This window comes from Clupea harengus, unplaced genomic scaffold (genome assembly GCF_900700415.2).
Source record: "Clupea harengus unplaced genomic scaffold, Ch_v2.0.2, whole genome shotgun sequence".
Taxonomy (NCBI): domain Eukaryota; kingdom Metazoa; phylum Chordata; class Actinopteri; order Clupeiformes; family Clupeidae; genus Clupea; species Clupea harengus.
In genome coordinates, this window is record NW_024879633.1 from 63,152 (window position 1) to 79,760 (window position 16,609).

The following is a 16,609-nucleotide window of genomic DNA, read 5'->3' on the forward strand; positions in this document are numbered from 1 at the left end:
TCTGGGAACAATGGCTTCCTGTCAAATTCTCCAGACTGTGAATTCCTACTCCCAAACAGCCAAACCTGGGATTTGGCACCAAGTTTCCTTGAGGTGAAAACAAACAGACATAACACTAAAATTGAAGATGAAAGAAAGCAATGGAAGGAAGCTAGGCATAACAAAAAAATAATAATAATAATAAAAAAAAATGAAAAAAAAAGATTATATATATATATATATATATATATATATATATATATATATATATATATATAAAAAACATAACACAAAACTGTTCCTAGTTAGCACAGCGGACAAATAATAGATAGTACAAAAACTCGTAATAAACAGCAACACATGAAATGTGTACAGCATTCATAAATAAAGGAGATGGCAATGAATGATTGGCTCTTCCACCAAAAAAAAAAACCTTTCCTTTGATTGGTCAGCTGAGCCAAAGACATGCTAATGCTGATGGCCTGTAAGAAACTTTGGCGATAAATGTTTGTTGATGCCACAAAGGACTGAATTCCCTTCCCCAATTCCCAGCATCATCTCCATGCATACGAGGAGGAGAACCCCCCTGCATAAGGGGGCAGTATCATAACATAACGTCATAATGCCCCATCTTGTAACAGTATACAAAATAAAATATATCATTTTAAATAGATATAAACATTTTATGAAAATAGAACCGTATCAAAACACACAAGTTCACAGTCTTCTCTGTGGAAGCTTCCCCACACAACCTTCCTTTCTCCTTAACTCCATCTCAAGTCCAGACACCCCATAGGATGGTTATGGAAGGAGGGCAGTTAGCCTGGGATAACTGCAGGTCAGGTCATCACTGGGACTTAAGGCTTAGGCTGTTACTGCTGAGTGGGTAAGAATAGGCCTTGCCCAGCACAATCCGATCCCGGAGCAGCTTGAAGAGGACGTAATAGTTGCAGAAAAGAATGAGACCAAGAGAAAGTGTGTGGTTCCATCGTTCTGAACGTAACAGGGAGTACAGCTGGTACAGGATCACACTGGATTCAATCCCAATCAGTAGGTTGAGAATCCGCAGCGGCTTATGAAAGAGAAACTGCAGACAGAAAAATGCAAAATAGATCAAGAGAGCCAAATTTAAGAGAACATTTTTGCTAAACATACATATTTAAGCAATCAGAAAGGTAATTTATATTATTGTAAGTGAAAGACAATAATATATATGGAGCTATGTCTATGGTTAAAAAGTAAAACTCATGGGAAGCAGTTTAAACTCTACAACAGAAGAAATAACAATAGTTATTGTTTGGATATTTTAATTTTTTTTCTATGTGCCTGCGTGTCATTTCGTATCGAATCAACCAGATATGATGACAGGAGATTTCTGTAGTCTATTAATGAATGATGAGGGATAATTTCAGGGGTATGTCACAAAAAAACTCCTAAAACTCAGAGACAATCTCAGGGATAACTCACATAAAACCTGGCGTGGGACACATCAGAGGGAAGCGCCACATTGTAGGGCCCCACTGCTTTATACAAGCATCGACTGTGGCGCACCAGCACCCCCTGAGGCCAGATGGTGTTCTCCGACCAACTGCAAAAAAATAAAGTCGTCAAATATTTAAGAAGCAAATTTTAAGTAAAGACATTTCTATCAAATGACAGTGAGTTCACAAGATAGCTTTCAACATTTTAAAACAAATAAAGCCAAATGATTTTGAGTTTATTATATAATAATCATATAATTCCGCATGTAGTCCGGTCATTTAACTTAACAGAAAGTCATTGTAACTTCATGTCAGCAAGAACATTGAGAGAAAGTAAAAAAGTCTTTAAGAGCAGAGGAGCAGATGAGATGACTTGAGAGATTACAATGATGAAAGAATTTAGACTCTGAGCAAAGCAGTTTTCAAGATATTTGCGAAAACGTGAAATAGATTATTACAGTGCCACCTTGATGTCAATGTGTGTCATTTCAAGTGCCTGAGTAGTGTGTGGAATTTTTAACCCACCTGCCAATTTTGGTTTTCCTGGGCATAGGTTAGTGTTTAATTTAGTGAGAATTGGACGAACAGTCTCCCATTAGTTTTTTTGTGAAGAGACTTGAGAAATTGAAATAATGGAAGAATTTTGACTGAAGGCGAAGCTGTTTGAGATAATTACAAAAATGTAACCTTCATAATTACAGCGCTATCTTGAGGCCAATGAGTGTCATTTGATGTGCCCTGAGTAGTAGGTGGAACCAACCCACTTGCCAAGTTTGGTGTTTCTAGGCCTTAAGGTTTTCAACATTTAAAAAAAAAGAGAATACAACTACAACTACTAGCGGCAACGGACAGGGTCCAAGCAAGTGCAGACTCGAAATTGATACTTTTTGCACAATTTGATACATATTTGAGATTTGGTACGGAAAATTGATGATATATCATCCCACACTTGGGATTCAAGTGGGATATGGAGGTAAAACTTGGGCAATTGACGACATTTGAGAAAAACGCTTCCCAAAAGTAACAAATCTCACTAACGCAGCAGTGTGGGTGACCTGATAACAGTCGTTCAGAAGGCCGAGCCCTGTTGGGATTCGAACTGAGGACCTCCGACATATAACAATGCAGAGGAGCAGAGAAAATCAATAATAATAATAATAATAATGAGAACAAAAGCAATAGGGTTCCTGCAGCTTTGCTAAAAAAGAAAATAGGGTTCAAGGGTTGGACCCATAATAATAAAAAAATATTAATAATAATAAATATTATTATTATAAACTATATTACATTAGAAGTAAATTAAGCTAAATTAGCAGTGGTTTAGCAACTTCAACAGGAGAATTAAGAGGTGTAATTGTGGGAAATGTAGTCAAATAGACCACACAATTTCAAACACTGTACAGTAACAGTTCTTGACATTTTGCAGCGTCACCTATAGTTTCTATGAGCCAATATGAATGAGCATATTCAATTTCATGAAGCACACTGCAACTATAGACTGCTGAAATTTGATTGCCCAATGGCAGCCATTTCTGTTGAGCGAGGTACCTCAGGACATGTTAGCATAAGTACACACCCAATTTCAAATGAATAGCTTAGCATTTGATTTAGGAAATGATAAGCAATCAGAGAAAAGAGGAGGCTTTGTTCTAACCCCTGTTCTAACCCATGCCGATGCGGAGATATGAGCCAAAACGTAAATGTGCTTATTATTGTATCTGGCTAATGAGGGCGGAAGCTTTTACAGATTGTAAAATCTTATAAAAGATTCTGGCCAACAGAATAGACAAAGTAACCACCTCTCTTTTACAGTACCAGTCAAACATTTGGACACACCTTCTCAGTCAATGGTTTTTCTTTATTTTTATTATTTTATACATTGTAGATTAATACTGAAGACATCAAAACTATGAAAAGAACACATATGGAGTTATATAGTAAACAAAAAGGTGTGAAACAAGCCAGAAATGTTTCATACTTTAGACTAAGTAACCACCTTTTGCTTTGATGACAGCTTTGCACACTCTTGGCAATTCTCTCACTCAGATTCATTAGGTAGTCACCTGGAATGGTTTTCAACTAACAAGTGTGCCTTGTCAAGAGTTCATTTGTGGAATTTCTTGCCTTCTTAATGTGTTTGGGACCATCAATTGTGTTGTGCAGAGGTAGGGTTGGTATACAGTGAATAGCCCTATTACTTCTACTACGACTACTGTACTGATCCATATTATGGCAGGAACCACTCAACTAAGTAAAACGACAGTCCATCATTACTTTAAGACATTAAGTTCAGACAATCCAGAACATTTCATGAACTTTGAATGTATCCTCAAGTGCAGTCACAAAAACCATCAAACACTATGATGAAACTGGCTCTCATGAGGACCACCCCAGGAAAGTTCCTTACAGTTGCCAGCCTCAGAAACTGGCAATTAACAGCACCTCAAATTAGAGCCACATAAACGCTTCACAGATTTCAAGTAGCAGACATATCTCAACATCAACTGTTCAGAGGAGACTGCATGAATCAGGCCTTCATGGTTGAATTGCTGCAAAGAAGCCACTACTGAGGAAGAACAACAGGACAAAATAATTGCTTTGGCCAAGAAACACTAAGAAAGAAATTACAAAGAAAAGGCATTCAACAGAGTTAAATGGAGGTATTTTTACAGTGTGCTGGGAGCCAATGGATTTGGATAAGCATTCATAAAATGGATAGAGATCTTGTATAAGCAACCAGAAACAGCAGTACAAACGAACAGGGTAATCTCTTATTATTTGATGCTGGGTAGAGGGACACATCAAGAAGTAGGACTCTCGCTAGCTAGTCGAGCGCTGGTAGAGGTGATGCGTAGAAACTTTAGTCTCTCAGGAGTCAAAATCAGTGACTGTGCAGAAACTGATGTTATGAGTGGATTAACCATTAACCAGTTCTCCAAGCTCTCTGGATACAAAGTGAACTGGAACAAGTCAGAGGCTCTACCTTTAACTGCATTCTGTATAAATTGTAGTGCATATTGCTTGTACACTTCAATTTGTGGCGCACGTAGGAATTTTATAGTGCAGTATAGAGTGAATAAAATTTGAGAAAGGTTGAGAATTCAAACAACAGATTTACAATATAGTGGACAGGAGAGCAAAAGAGTCGACGTTCTGAGTCTAGTGTAGAGGTCTGTCTACTTGGGACAAGATTTGGACAAGTAGATTAGCGTCAACCAACACCAGAAGTCACCTGAACAAAGGATTCAGGAATTCATCCACAACGAACATTTACTGAAACCTCGTCAAGTGAAATAAATGTAACAATGAATGTTTACGGTTTCATTTATTTCACTTGCTATGTATGGGGGTTTAGTAAATGGAGATCTTTTTTTTTTCTTTTTTCAACATAGCAAATGTAGAAACTAGAACACCATTGCATTTACCATTCATCCTAAATTTGATCCCTATACACGGAAATCAGTCGGTTGTCTTACGTAGCCCTATATGCGTTGTTGCGCGGACATGGTTTTGTTGGGTAAAGAGTTATTTCAGTTCTGTAGTGCATGCATCATTCAGCCTGTGGCCTTCTCCCCAAGTCAACTGAGAGCATGCTTCTAATTCAACATAACACGTCACATTCATAAATAATAAGGTCACAATTATGTAGTTTTATCCAAACAGACAAACAAGTAAACATAAAGTTCTGAGTATGAAGCAAACTTGTCACATTGTAATCCAATTACCTTAGCAGAACAGATCAACATAAAATTCTCAATATAAAACAAAGCATGGTATAATCCAATTACCTAGGCCAAACCTATCAGTCATTCCATTTCAGTATCCATAACTCAGTAGTTTTTTTCAACAATTAGTCATTCAAACTCTCCAGCTCTCCCGACACCCCAAAGAGCAAAAAGGGCCGTAACCAGTGGCCTACGTCTCAGTCAGTCAGTCTTGATGCGTTGCGAAATTAAGCTGCCCTCCAATCATCATGAAACTGGATAAACCACACTGTCGATTAGTTTAGTTTTTTTGTGTATCAATTAAAATCATCTATCAACTGGTGATGAAGTGCTTTGTATGAGAAGCCTTTTATTGTAGTGAGATTTTATTTTCAGTTCAAAAGTGGCGGGGAAGAAATTGGCGATTGTTAAATTGTTGGGGATGACCTATGACAATAAAAAAGGGGAACCCCATAAAAGTGTTATGCTCTCTCTTCTCATTTATACTCTTCTGCTACATACAAGTAGAACACATCAAAGGAAAGAGACTGCAGTTGCAACGAAACTAGTCACACAGAAATCATGGTTTTGAAATACATCATATTTTTTCACTTCTTTGCCAGTTCCGCGCATCTCCATTGAAGTCCCAATGGTTTTATGGTCTTGAAGGGTAACATCACAATAAATGGCAGGACACACCCTTTCCAATGATGCTAGACAGTTATCTTTGTGACAAAGTATTGTGGAGAAATCCAGTTTTGAAATTCTGGCGTAATGGATATTATTTTATATATACATAGACATGTATTTTTTCATGATATACACACATTCCTCTCTACATATATATGAAAAGATATCTCTTGTGTCAGTGTTATATAAACATTTTATAAGAATCCAAATGATTATTACCTTTTTTCTTTCACAAGGGACTATTATAAAGCAAGTATATTATGCAGGTAATATATCAAATTACTGCACGTCTTGATAGCCCATATTGTTCTGAAAATAACAACATATAGCATGTATAGCTACACAGAGTAAGAGGCATCACACCAGCTTCCTTTGACCAACACCAATTTGCCTACAAAGCGAACAGATCTACAGAGGATGCAGTAGCCCTGCTGCTTCACACTGCACTGGAGCACCTGGAGCTAAAGAACACTTACATCCGTATTCTATTTATAGACTACAGTTCTGCTTTCAATACGATCCTTCCAGGCAAACTGATCTCCAAACTTCAGGACTTAAACCTCAGTGCTACACTGTGTAACTGGGTATTGGACTTCCTGACCAATCGCACACAGAGAGTACAACTGGGGAAGCACCACTCTTCGAATTTGACCATCAGCACTGGCGCCCCACAAGGTTGCGTGCTTAGCCCACTATTATACACTCTCTACACCCATGACTGTACTCCCTCTTGCCCATCCAACTACATCTTTAAATTTGCAGATGACACAACAGTGCTTGGCCTCATCTCCAACAACGATGAGGCTGCCTACAGGCAAGAAGTGGGAAACCTGGCAGCCTGGTGTTCTGAGCACAACCTCAGTCTCAACTTAAAGAAAACAAAAGAGATGATCATTGACTTCCGGAAGTCTGCTCAGCACAATCACCATCTCCCACTCTACATCAACGGGGAAGAGGTTGAGCGAGTCACCTCTTTTAAGTTTCTGGGTCTAACGCTGACGGAGGAGTTGTCCTGGGACAACAACACAGCTTCCGTCTTGGGGAAAGCCCAGCAACGCCTCTTCTACCTCCGGAAGTTAAGGAAAGAACACCTTCCTCAGAGACTACTGAGCAACTTCTACCGCTGCGCTATAGAGAGTGTGATGACATACTGCCTGAACGTATGGTTCTCCAGCTGCACAAAGGCGGAGCAGGCAGCCATCCAGAGGCTGATTAAAACAGCAGGCAGGATCATCGGAGCAGAGCTGCCCGACATCTATTCCATCTCCTCCTCCCGATGCCTGCAGCGTTCAAATCGCATCCTCACGGACCCTTCCCACCCTGCCCATTATCTGTTCCCGCTACTCCAGTCAGGGAAAAGGTTCAGATCAACAAAAGCACGCACCTCCAGAATGGCAAAGAGCTTTTACCCTCGTGCAATAAGGCTTCTCAACAGCTCACCCAAAACCACCCCACCTCCCCCCTGGCCCGGCCCGGCCCGGCCCGGCCCCATAGACTGCACTCTTAACACTCCACCCTGCAACTATTGATGCACCTCAATGTATATATTTCTTTTTTAATTTACTCAGGGATATTTATTTATCTATTTATTCATTGTTATCTATTATTATTTAGCTGTGGCAGTTAATGTCCACAGCAACTTAAATTTTTAGCTGTCTGTTGCTACCTCTACTGTCTCGTTGTTTTTGTGACAATGACAAATAAAGTACTTTGAACTTTGAACTTGAACTTTAGAGTAGATTCATAGATATCGGCTGTTGAACTTCATAAAATATCAGACCACTCGCAAATAGCGTCTGGAGCCGGCATGTCTCTCCAATGGTTGCAGCTAAACTCTACAGTAGCCCCTATACTCAGTTTAATTCAGTTAAACTAATGGCAGCTTCCCATAGATCACTATGGATGGGGATTTGTTTGGATCTATTAGTATTATACATGACCATTCAGAAAATTTGACTTATGTTGGCACAACTATCTTTCTGATTAATAATTATCTATATGGATTAATATGAAACATTTTATTGTGATAATGTTTACGACTATATCGCTAAGCCATAGATGACTCTAGTAAGCATTCTGGTTTCATGACCCTGGCACTGAGTCTGTTTACTATGCTTTCCATCGTCTCAAGACTTACGGTACCCTTACATTACAGCACATTTTGATTGGCTCTTATTCAGGCTGTATGGGGCGAAATGCGCTCCGATTAGGTGAAATCTGAATGAATCAGACAAAGCAAGCGAAATTAAGTTGTCAAATCCCCAACTTTATGCAAATTAGAACGTGACAACCAATCAGTTCAGCGTGTGATGTGTTTGATACATGACATTCTCGAGAAGGACTAAATGTCTAGCTTAAATTGTGGAAGTCATTTGTGATATGACTGATTGCTTGACATCATCCTCTATCCAATAATTTGGGTTTTCCCGCTTACAAAAGACAAAAACTTTCACCAAAAAGTACTGTAGGACAAGACATTGGCTTTTGTCATGTTGAGACACACTAGCTATTAAATGCTGGGGATTCAAGTGACTTATTTTTGAAACACCTTGCATTGTGACAAAAGGGATCATAAAAGGACCTTATTCTTTCCACCACCAGGTTCTCCTTTGTAAATGCCCCAAATTGAACTTGCCCGACTTGATATACACACTGCCTAGCCTTCAAAGGAAGTACAGCTTGAAAGATAAAGTAATTAATTTGCATCAAGCACGATTATATGGCTTACCAAGATCTTTGGTGACCTTGGTTAGTTCTTCGGTCATATCTGAAATGACCATTTCTGAATATTATAACCACACAGAACAAGCGATGACACAGCACCCAATGGCAGGTGACTAAATTGAATAGCATTCATAACCAAAACAATAGTCAAATCTGTAACCTCAAATGGAAATTACGATAACATTCAGGTTTTACATACCTAGGATATTTGTGCTAATGCACCTTGGCTGATCCAAGTCAGCTAGCGGTCTAATTTGCAATGAAAACTTGTGATTATGCTAACTAATCTTGTAAGTATAGCAACACCGCTAAACTGGCCTGGTTATCTGCGTATGTGACATTATGTGTGTGCTATTCTCCTGCCTTGGGGTAGACAAGTCATCCACAAGGTGGCAGAACAGATATATCTCTACACGTTCGGTTCGTTAGTTCCACCTTTTTGCATATCAAATGAGAAATTGGTTCACTTGATACCCGTGTTCCACTTTGACCTTCAGTTCTGTTTCTACTGTTGTATAGATTAAGTATTCTGCAATACACACTATGCTAGTGATGACACTGATATGAAGTGATATGAAGGAACTAAAGTACAGTACAAAATGTAACTGCATATAATGATCACCTGTAATATGCTATTTTAAGTAGTGTTTCACTGAAATGCATTAAATACATTCCTACATCACTTTGTGAGAAGGAATATTTTAAATAATACTGACGACTCAAATAGGCCTGAGGAACAATACAAAAAATGCTTGTCCACGCCTGAGCATATCCAAAAACCTTGTATACAATATGCAAATGAAACATGGCCAAGTTGGATGTAAGAAATGGATATAAACACTTTTTAATAAGAATATATTCAACCAAGAAACTAAGAAAGACCTGGAAAACTAATTGTGTGCATGTAAACAGCATACAAATAAATACATACCAAACCACATAGACATTATTTTTTTATTCATAGTTTTTCTTAGTGTGGCAAGAGACAGGCAATGGTGGCACTACATTGCCATACAGGTTCTCTCCTTCCCTCCACCCATACCTGGATGGGACTTTGCTGCTGCTGCAGATACTTGTGGAACAGGCATAAGGTTGTTGAGTTTTGAAGGTCTTCTACCCACTTTCAAGGATATGGCCCAGGTATGATCACAGGAGATTTCCTTATATATATATTATTTTTATATAAAAGGAAACACCACATCCCCAACTATCACAAATGGGATTAGGGGTCCAAGTCTTCAGATTTGGGGAGTTGGCTTCTGACAAACCATGACTTATTTGGCCATCCTTCCCCACATGGACCACATAACACCAGTCGTCTGCATCAACTATTTGCTTTTAATAGAATTCAGATAATAACTACTAACTGTGCTTCCCATCTATTGCTTCACCTGGTCTGGAACTTCTCGGCAACCTTCTACTAATCCTCTGCTGTAGGTGAGAACATCTTGGAGGCCAGAAGCTGCCTTGCCACTGCGGAGTAGGCCTCTTTCACACAAAATGGACTCCACCATGGACTCTCCCATCCTGTAGCAGATGGTAAGGCTTGAAAAGAGCCCTCTGTCCCAAGGAACCTTTAAAAATATTACAACATTATTGGGGTGCACTGACCTTTGCCTTTCAGAGCAAGCAAAGATACTTTTCCTTTTCACACACTAATTTGATCTAATTTATATCTGAGGAAAAGAATGTACAAGCAGATAAAGAGAAGGGAGAGGAGAGAAAAAGAAAAACAGGGTGGTCCAGGAAGAAGACGGTAAGTGTGGACTTCAAAGAAGACATCATAGTCTGCAGTGGAGCTTTCTGCTTAGCCAGATCACCCAGCTGGAGAGCCTCTCCCCTGGGCTGCAGTGTAACACATACAGTGGGGAAAATAAGTATTTGACCCCCTGCCGATTTCGCAAGTTTGGCCACTTGCAAAGAAATGCGTGATCTATAATTGTAATGGTAGGTCTATTTTAACAGTGAGAAACAGAATATCAACAAAACTGCATTTTATAACGGTTTATGAATTTATTTGTATTTGTTGCAGCAAATAAGTATTTTGAACCCCTACCAAACAGCAAGAATTCTGGCTCCCACAGACCAGTTATGTGCCCATGAGGCACACAGATTAGTCCTCATTAGGCCATACAAGGTACACCTGATCTCAACTGGTGACGTGTATAAAAGAAACCTGTCCAAAGAATCATACTACACACCTTCAACCTCACCACCATGGGCAAGACAAAAGAGTTGTCCAGGACGTCAGAGATAAGATTGTAGACCTGCACAAAGCTGGAATGGGCTACAAAACCATCGGCAAGCAGCTGGGTGAGAAGCAGACAACTATTGGTGCAATTATTAGCAAATGGATACAAAAACCAAATAACTGTCAATCGCCCTCGGTCTGGGGCTCCATGCAAGATCTCGCCTCGTGCGGTATCGGTGATCATCCGAAACATGCGGGATCACCCCAGAACTACACGGGGGGAGCTGGTGAAAGATCTCAAGGCAGCTGGGACCCCAGTCACCAAGAAAACCATTGGCAACACACTACGCTGTAATGGTTTGAAGTCCTGCAGCGCTCGCAAGGTCCCCCTGCTCAAGGAAGCACATGTACAGGGCCGTCTGAAGTTTGCCAATGAACACTTGAATGATTCTAAGGAGGATTGGGAGACAGGATGTGGTCAGATGAGACCAAAATCTAGCTCTTTGGCATCAACTCGACTTGCTGCGTTTGGAGGGGGAAGAATGCTGAATATGACCCCAAGAACACCATCCCCAGCGTCAAGCATGAAGGTGGAAACATTATGCTTTGGGGCTGTTTCTCTGCCAAGGGTACAGGATGACTCCACCACATCAAGGGGACTATGGATGGGGCCATGTACCGTAGACTATTGGGCTTGAACCTCATTCCCTCCCATTGAAAACGCAACCTTAAGGATTTGGAGAAGATCTGCAAAGAGGAGTGGACCAAAAATCCCTCCTGAGATGTGTGTAAACCTGGTGACCAACTAGAAGAACAGTCTGACGTCTGTGCTTGCCAACAAGGGTTTCTCCACCAAGTACTAAGTCATGTTTTGCTAGGGGTTCAAATACTTATTTGCCGCAAATCCAATTCATAAATGTTATAAAATGCAATTTTCTGGATGTTTTTGTTGATATTCTGTCTCTCACTGTTAAAATAGACCTACCATTACAATTATAGATCACACATTTCTTTGCAAGTGGGCAAACTCGCGAAATCGGCAGGGGTTCAAATACTTATTTTCCCCACTGTAGTAACACATTTTACTGGTTCTGGAAGTGTTGGCTAAGCAGAAGGAAATGAGGGACAGGCCAGTCAAGGCGCTACTTGAGCCAACGAAGGATACCCATACCGCATTACCTCACTGGAACAATGTCACCCCAAATTATTTTATCCTCATTCCAACACACCTGAATGTTCTCAACTAAATATCCTACTATCATTGCCTAATGTATGTAGATGGTTTTGAGAGCTTACCTTAAAATGACAGCAAGCCGCTGCTTTGGCTCCATAGGCTTTTGGCAAGCAGTAGAATGTTTTGTCAGGTCTGGTCCAACGATCACCAGAAGTGGTTCAAGCTGCTCGGGGGTCATGAGGAGGTCACGTGGGTAACGCTTCTCCATGTCAAGCTACAAAGGTTGGGGCAGAGCTAATGTCCCTATGTCCTCCTTGAGTTTCTTTCTCTCCACCACAGACATAGCACGAGCACTACTATTTTCTGCTGTCCTCGGGAAAACATTATCTATGAAAATGGTAACATGAATGGCCAATATGTGAACAATATGTAGGCCTACATTTCTACAACGTAGCAATTTCCTCTGATCCAAAAAAGCAAATAGCTATTTTAATCCATCTATCTAAAAGATAGAAATTGCTTGATGGACACTTTTTAAATTTCCTTTACCCTCACCACTACCTTTTTCTTAACCAAGAATGCTGTCTATCTGTCTACCTGTTTTACCTATCCAAGTATGTTATCAGTCTGTTTTGCCTGTCTGTACCCAAGTATGTTATCTGTCTGTTTGTCCCCAAAGTATGATTACACCTACAAACGTAATAGCTTCCCACAAACGAAATAACGGTTGCCCACCACAAACGTAATAATTAATTACCTTTGCAGGAAATTATTATGTTTGTGGGGAGGTAATTGTTTTATTACATCAAGCTAGACATGGACTAACATAGTGAAATTATACACTTCCCTTTGAAAGTTTGGAACACCCAGGCAATGAAATATTTCAGGAAATCTCATATTTTTTAACCATCAAATAAGGTACAAAATCAATCAAAAATATACTCAAGACTTTGGTCAAAGTTAGAAATAATGATTTCTGTTCATCAAATAATCCTCCATTTGCAGTGATGGAGATAATTTCCAAACACTGTTACTTAAGAATATATGAATCAAGTGCCTTGTATTAATATATTCCTTGTATGAATCATGTGCTTATGAAAGCAGGAACGTGGCTTTTCTGTGTTTCTGTGTGCGTGTGTGTAACTAGATTATTAGGTGCCACTTAGCATATGTACAAGAGCATGTTTAGACCAGAAGTGATTAGAAGGGACGAACTGTGCTTCTTCCAATCTTGTGAAAAACTTCCATCCTTGCCTCGAGCGTCAGAGATCCACCACGTGGTTATCCCCTACTGAACGCTCAACTTCTGTCTATATATAAACCTCATGCGATGTGTTTATCATTGCTTCACTTTCAGCCTTGTGCTGGGAGTGAGCCCGATTGCAATTGTTGTTTGTCTAATAAATATACTTAAAATGCAGCTCCGGAGTCCTGAGGTAACTAGGTGAATTTTCACCTATCAGCAGCTATTACAAACTTCACAGCATTACAGCTTGACTGGTCCTTCTTTAAATAGTCTTGCATAATTTGGAGCAATGCAATGGGTCTGTTTGTTTGTAGGAGAATACTGGCTCCAGTCAAGTGCTGTGGATATGGTCTAGCGATGATTTTATGTTAAATAGAGTTGTAGTACTCCACCGGTATCTATTCATTTTGCTCACTATTCCATTCAAAATCAACCATTTCCAGCTGGAAGTCATTTGCAACATAATCAATGTCCACACTATATTTCAGATCAATGTCCACACTATATTTCAGATTATTTTTTGGTTATCTGAATATACAAAGTTGTGATTCTCTTTCAAAAACTTTTCTCAGTGATTTGTCAAACGTTTGTCAAAAATCATCATTAATTAAATTTGCAGTCCATATAATCAATTTCTTTCCATTCTTTCATTTTTAGATTGATTGTGTGTTGTGCATATTAGGCTATGTCCAGTTTATAGAGGCCAAGCTGCAAACTTGTTGCTGTGTGTGTGTGTGTGTGTGTGTCTGCACGAGATTCTTCTCACTGGATTTGAGGGTTTGGCTGGACTATTGTCTCACTACATTGAGAGGAATATATCTGTGTGGTTAGTGCATCTGTGTTTTATGGAAATGTTACATTGTAGCAAGTCTATTGTGTGGGAACTTTTTCAAGGAGATACACCTCTTAAGAAAAGAAACTGTAAGGATTAACATGACATGTAAGGATTAACATGACATCAAATTGACCCGTCATCTTACTATGCATTTTCACAATAAATACTTTTGGAATAGTGCAAATGTTTGTAATTTTAAATATGTGTGCCACAGCATTTATTTTACCCCATTCTAGAAGGGCTAGAATACAAGTTGTTTATGAAATGTACCAGCTGTCAAGTTTTACATCACTATGAAAGCTTTATTGTAAAAACTAAGTTGGTGGAGGAGATCAGAGATGCACTTAATGTTTGTGGCCTGTTGAAAGACTACCGTTGGACGCAAAGGTGTTATTAACCATTTTCTTTTGACAAAAAAAAAAAAAAAAAGATTGATACAAAAGGCGCTCCGGCACACATTTTAGATGTTTGACAGGGTCAAAAAAAAAAAAAAGAGAATCTTATACCTGCCAACCTATCCAATGCTAGTCAGGCTTAACTCCCTTATGCTGATGGTAGTCTGTCCACGCCAGGCCCTGTAGTGATGAATTCCCCAAATAGATAATTTTATTGGTGGTAATAGTTTTGGCACAGGACAGTAACTCAGTTCCAGTGCAAAAAGAAAGAGAGAGAAACAAGTATATAAACACCTTAAACCATTACAACAGCACATAAAAGGAAACACTCAAGTATCCCAACAGGCAGAAAGTTACAATGATTGATGTACCAATGCAAACAAGTCCAGTCTGAGTTCAGTCAGTGCATACAGTGCATTCAGGTCAGTATATGGGTGTATTTGGGGGGGGGGGCTACCAAGAGGTGTTGGATGTTCTGAACTGCTGTAGGAAAAGAAGCTAGTGTTGTTTTGGTTAATATGTAGCACCTTCCAGAGGGAGAAGCTGGAAGAGGTGGTGGGCTGGGTGTGAGGAGTCACTGGTTATTTTAGCTGCCCAGTGCGCTTTACATACAGTGAGTTGCCTGGGGGAAGGTCACAACCAATTATGTTGGAGGCTTTAGTGCAGAGGTCTTCAACCGGGGGTCCGCGACCCCCAGGGGGTCCGCGGAGGTACTGCAGGGGGTCCGCCAAATTAATTCCATCTGAAGCATTTTTTCCCTCTTCCAAAAATTTAAAAACGTCCAATAGGCTACATAAACATAAACAGATCGTAACAATTGCTTTCTATTCGTTTATAAAATAATACATAGGCTACCCATGAATCTTCACGCGATCATTTCATCACCATGGCAACATATACACTTTTAGCTCTTGCCAAAAACACGTTACCTGCCATTACAATAAAATTTAAAAAATGATGGATCGTTTTGTAATTTCTCGGAACAAAAGCTCCACGTCATACAGCACTGATGGCGGTTCAGATGATCTACCTTCAGAGGATTCCAACATGCCTTAATACCCAGAAGCGCAAACTGGAGAAAACGCGTAAATATTCAAATAATTATCTGAAGTTTGGCTTCACCTTACAAAGAGACCGATGGTGACGAACTACCAGTGTGCGTGGTTTGCTCTTCCGTGCTGTCAAAACGAAAGTATGACGCCATCAAAGCTGCAACAACACTTATACTTAACACATGTTCACTTGAAAGAAACAAACATTTAATATTTCCAGGCCCGTTTCAAATATTTTGAGGGCCAGCAGACAAATCAGCCAAAGTTGGCGAGCTAGCTTTAAAACCCTCTTATCAAGTTGCATTACGTGTCGCTCAGACCAAAACGCCATACATAATTGCGGAAAAGTCTAATACTGCCAGCAGCTAGTAATATGTGAAAACAATGTTTGGGAAAGGAAAAGCATCCCTTTGCCCGCCCTATTGATGAATTGGCAGCTGAATGTGAGGGCACAACTAGTCGCGAAACTCCCGAAAGCAGATTATTTTGCACTACAATTAGATGATCCACAGACGTGTCAAACGACCCTCAGCTTTTAGCGTTTGTGTGGTTGTCGAACAAAATGAGATGCAGGAGGAATTTATATTCTGTAAGCAGCTGCATGGACGTACAAAAAAGTTCCGAGATTTTCAAAGTGATCGACAATTTTTTCCGTGAACATGATATACCCTCGCCAAAATGTGTCGCGATGCGCACAGACGGTGCAAGAGCCATGCATGACGCACTGCATGCTTCATAGGGAGAATGTTGTTGCCAAAGTCATGAATGATGAATTCTTAAACGTCAGATCTCTCACTAGGTATGAGATATTTCATCCATACTTAAGCTTCTCAAGCTACTCAATTCTTTGTCCCTCCCTCATTGAATACAGAGTAATGGCTAACTATAAGGGAGAAAAAATGTCAATAATAAACAGAATAAAGTTGTGTGTTACAAATGATGTATAATTATGTTCAAACATGTGTAGGGGAGTGTGTTTGTGTGTGTGTGTGTGACTGACACTTAGTTCCAGATCAAAATATATTGAACTATCAGGCCTAAATTGGGGCGGCGGGGGTGGGGGTCCCTGCTCAGTGTCTCTCTCAGCCAAGGGGTCCTTGGGCTGAAAAAGGTTGAAGACCCCTGCTTTAGTGACATT

The 16,609-nt window shown here is 39.8% G+C and overlaps 1 pseudogene; it reads right to left on the reverse strand.

Annotated features, from left to right (window-relative positions):
* Window positions 1-247: 247 nt before the first annotated feature.
* LOC122129335 overlaps window positions 248-16,609 on the reverse strand; it is a 49,548-nt pseudogene continuing 33,186 nt past the window's right edge.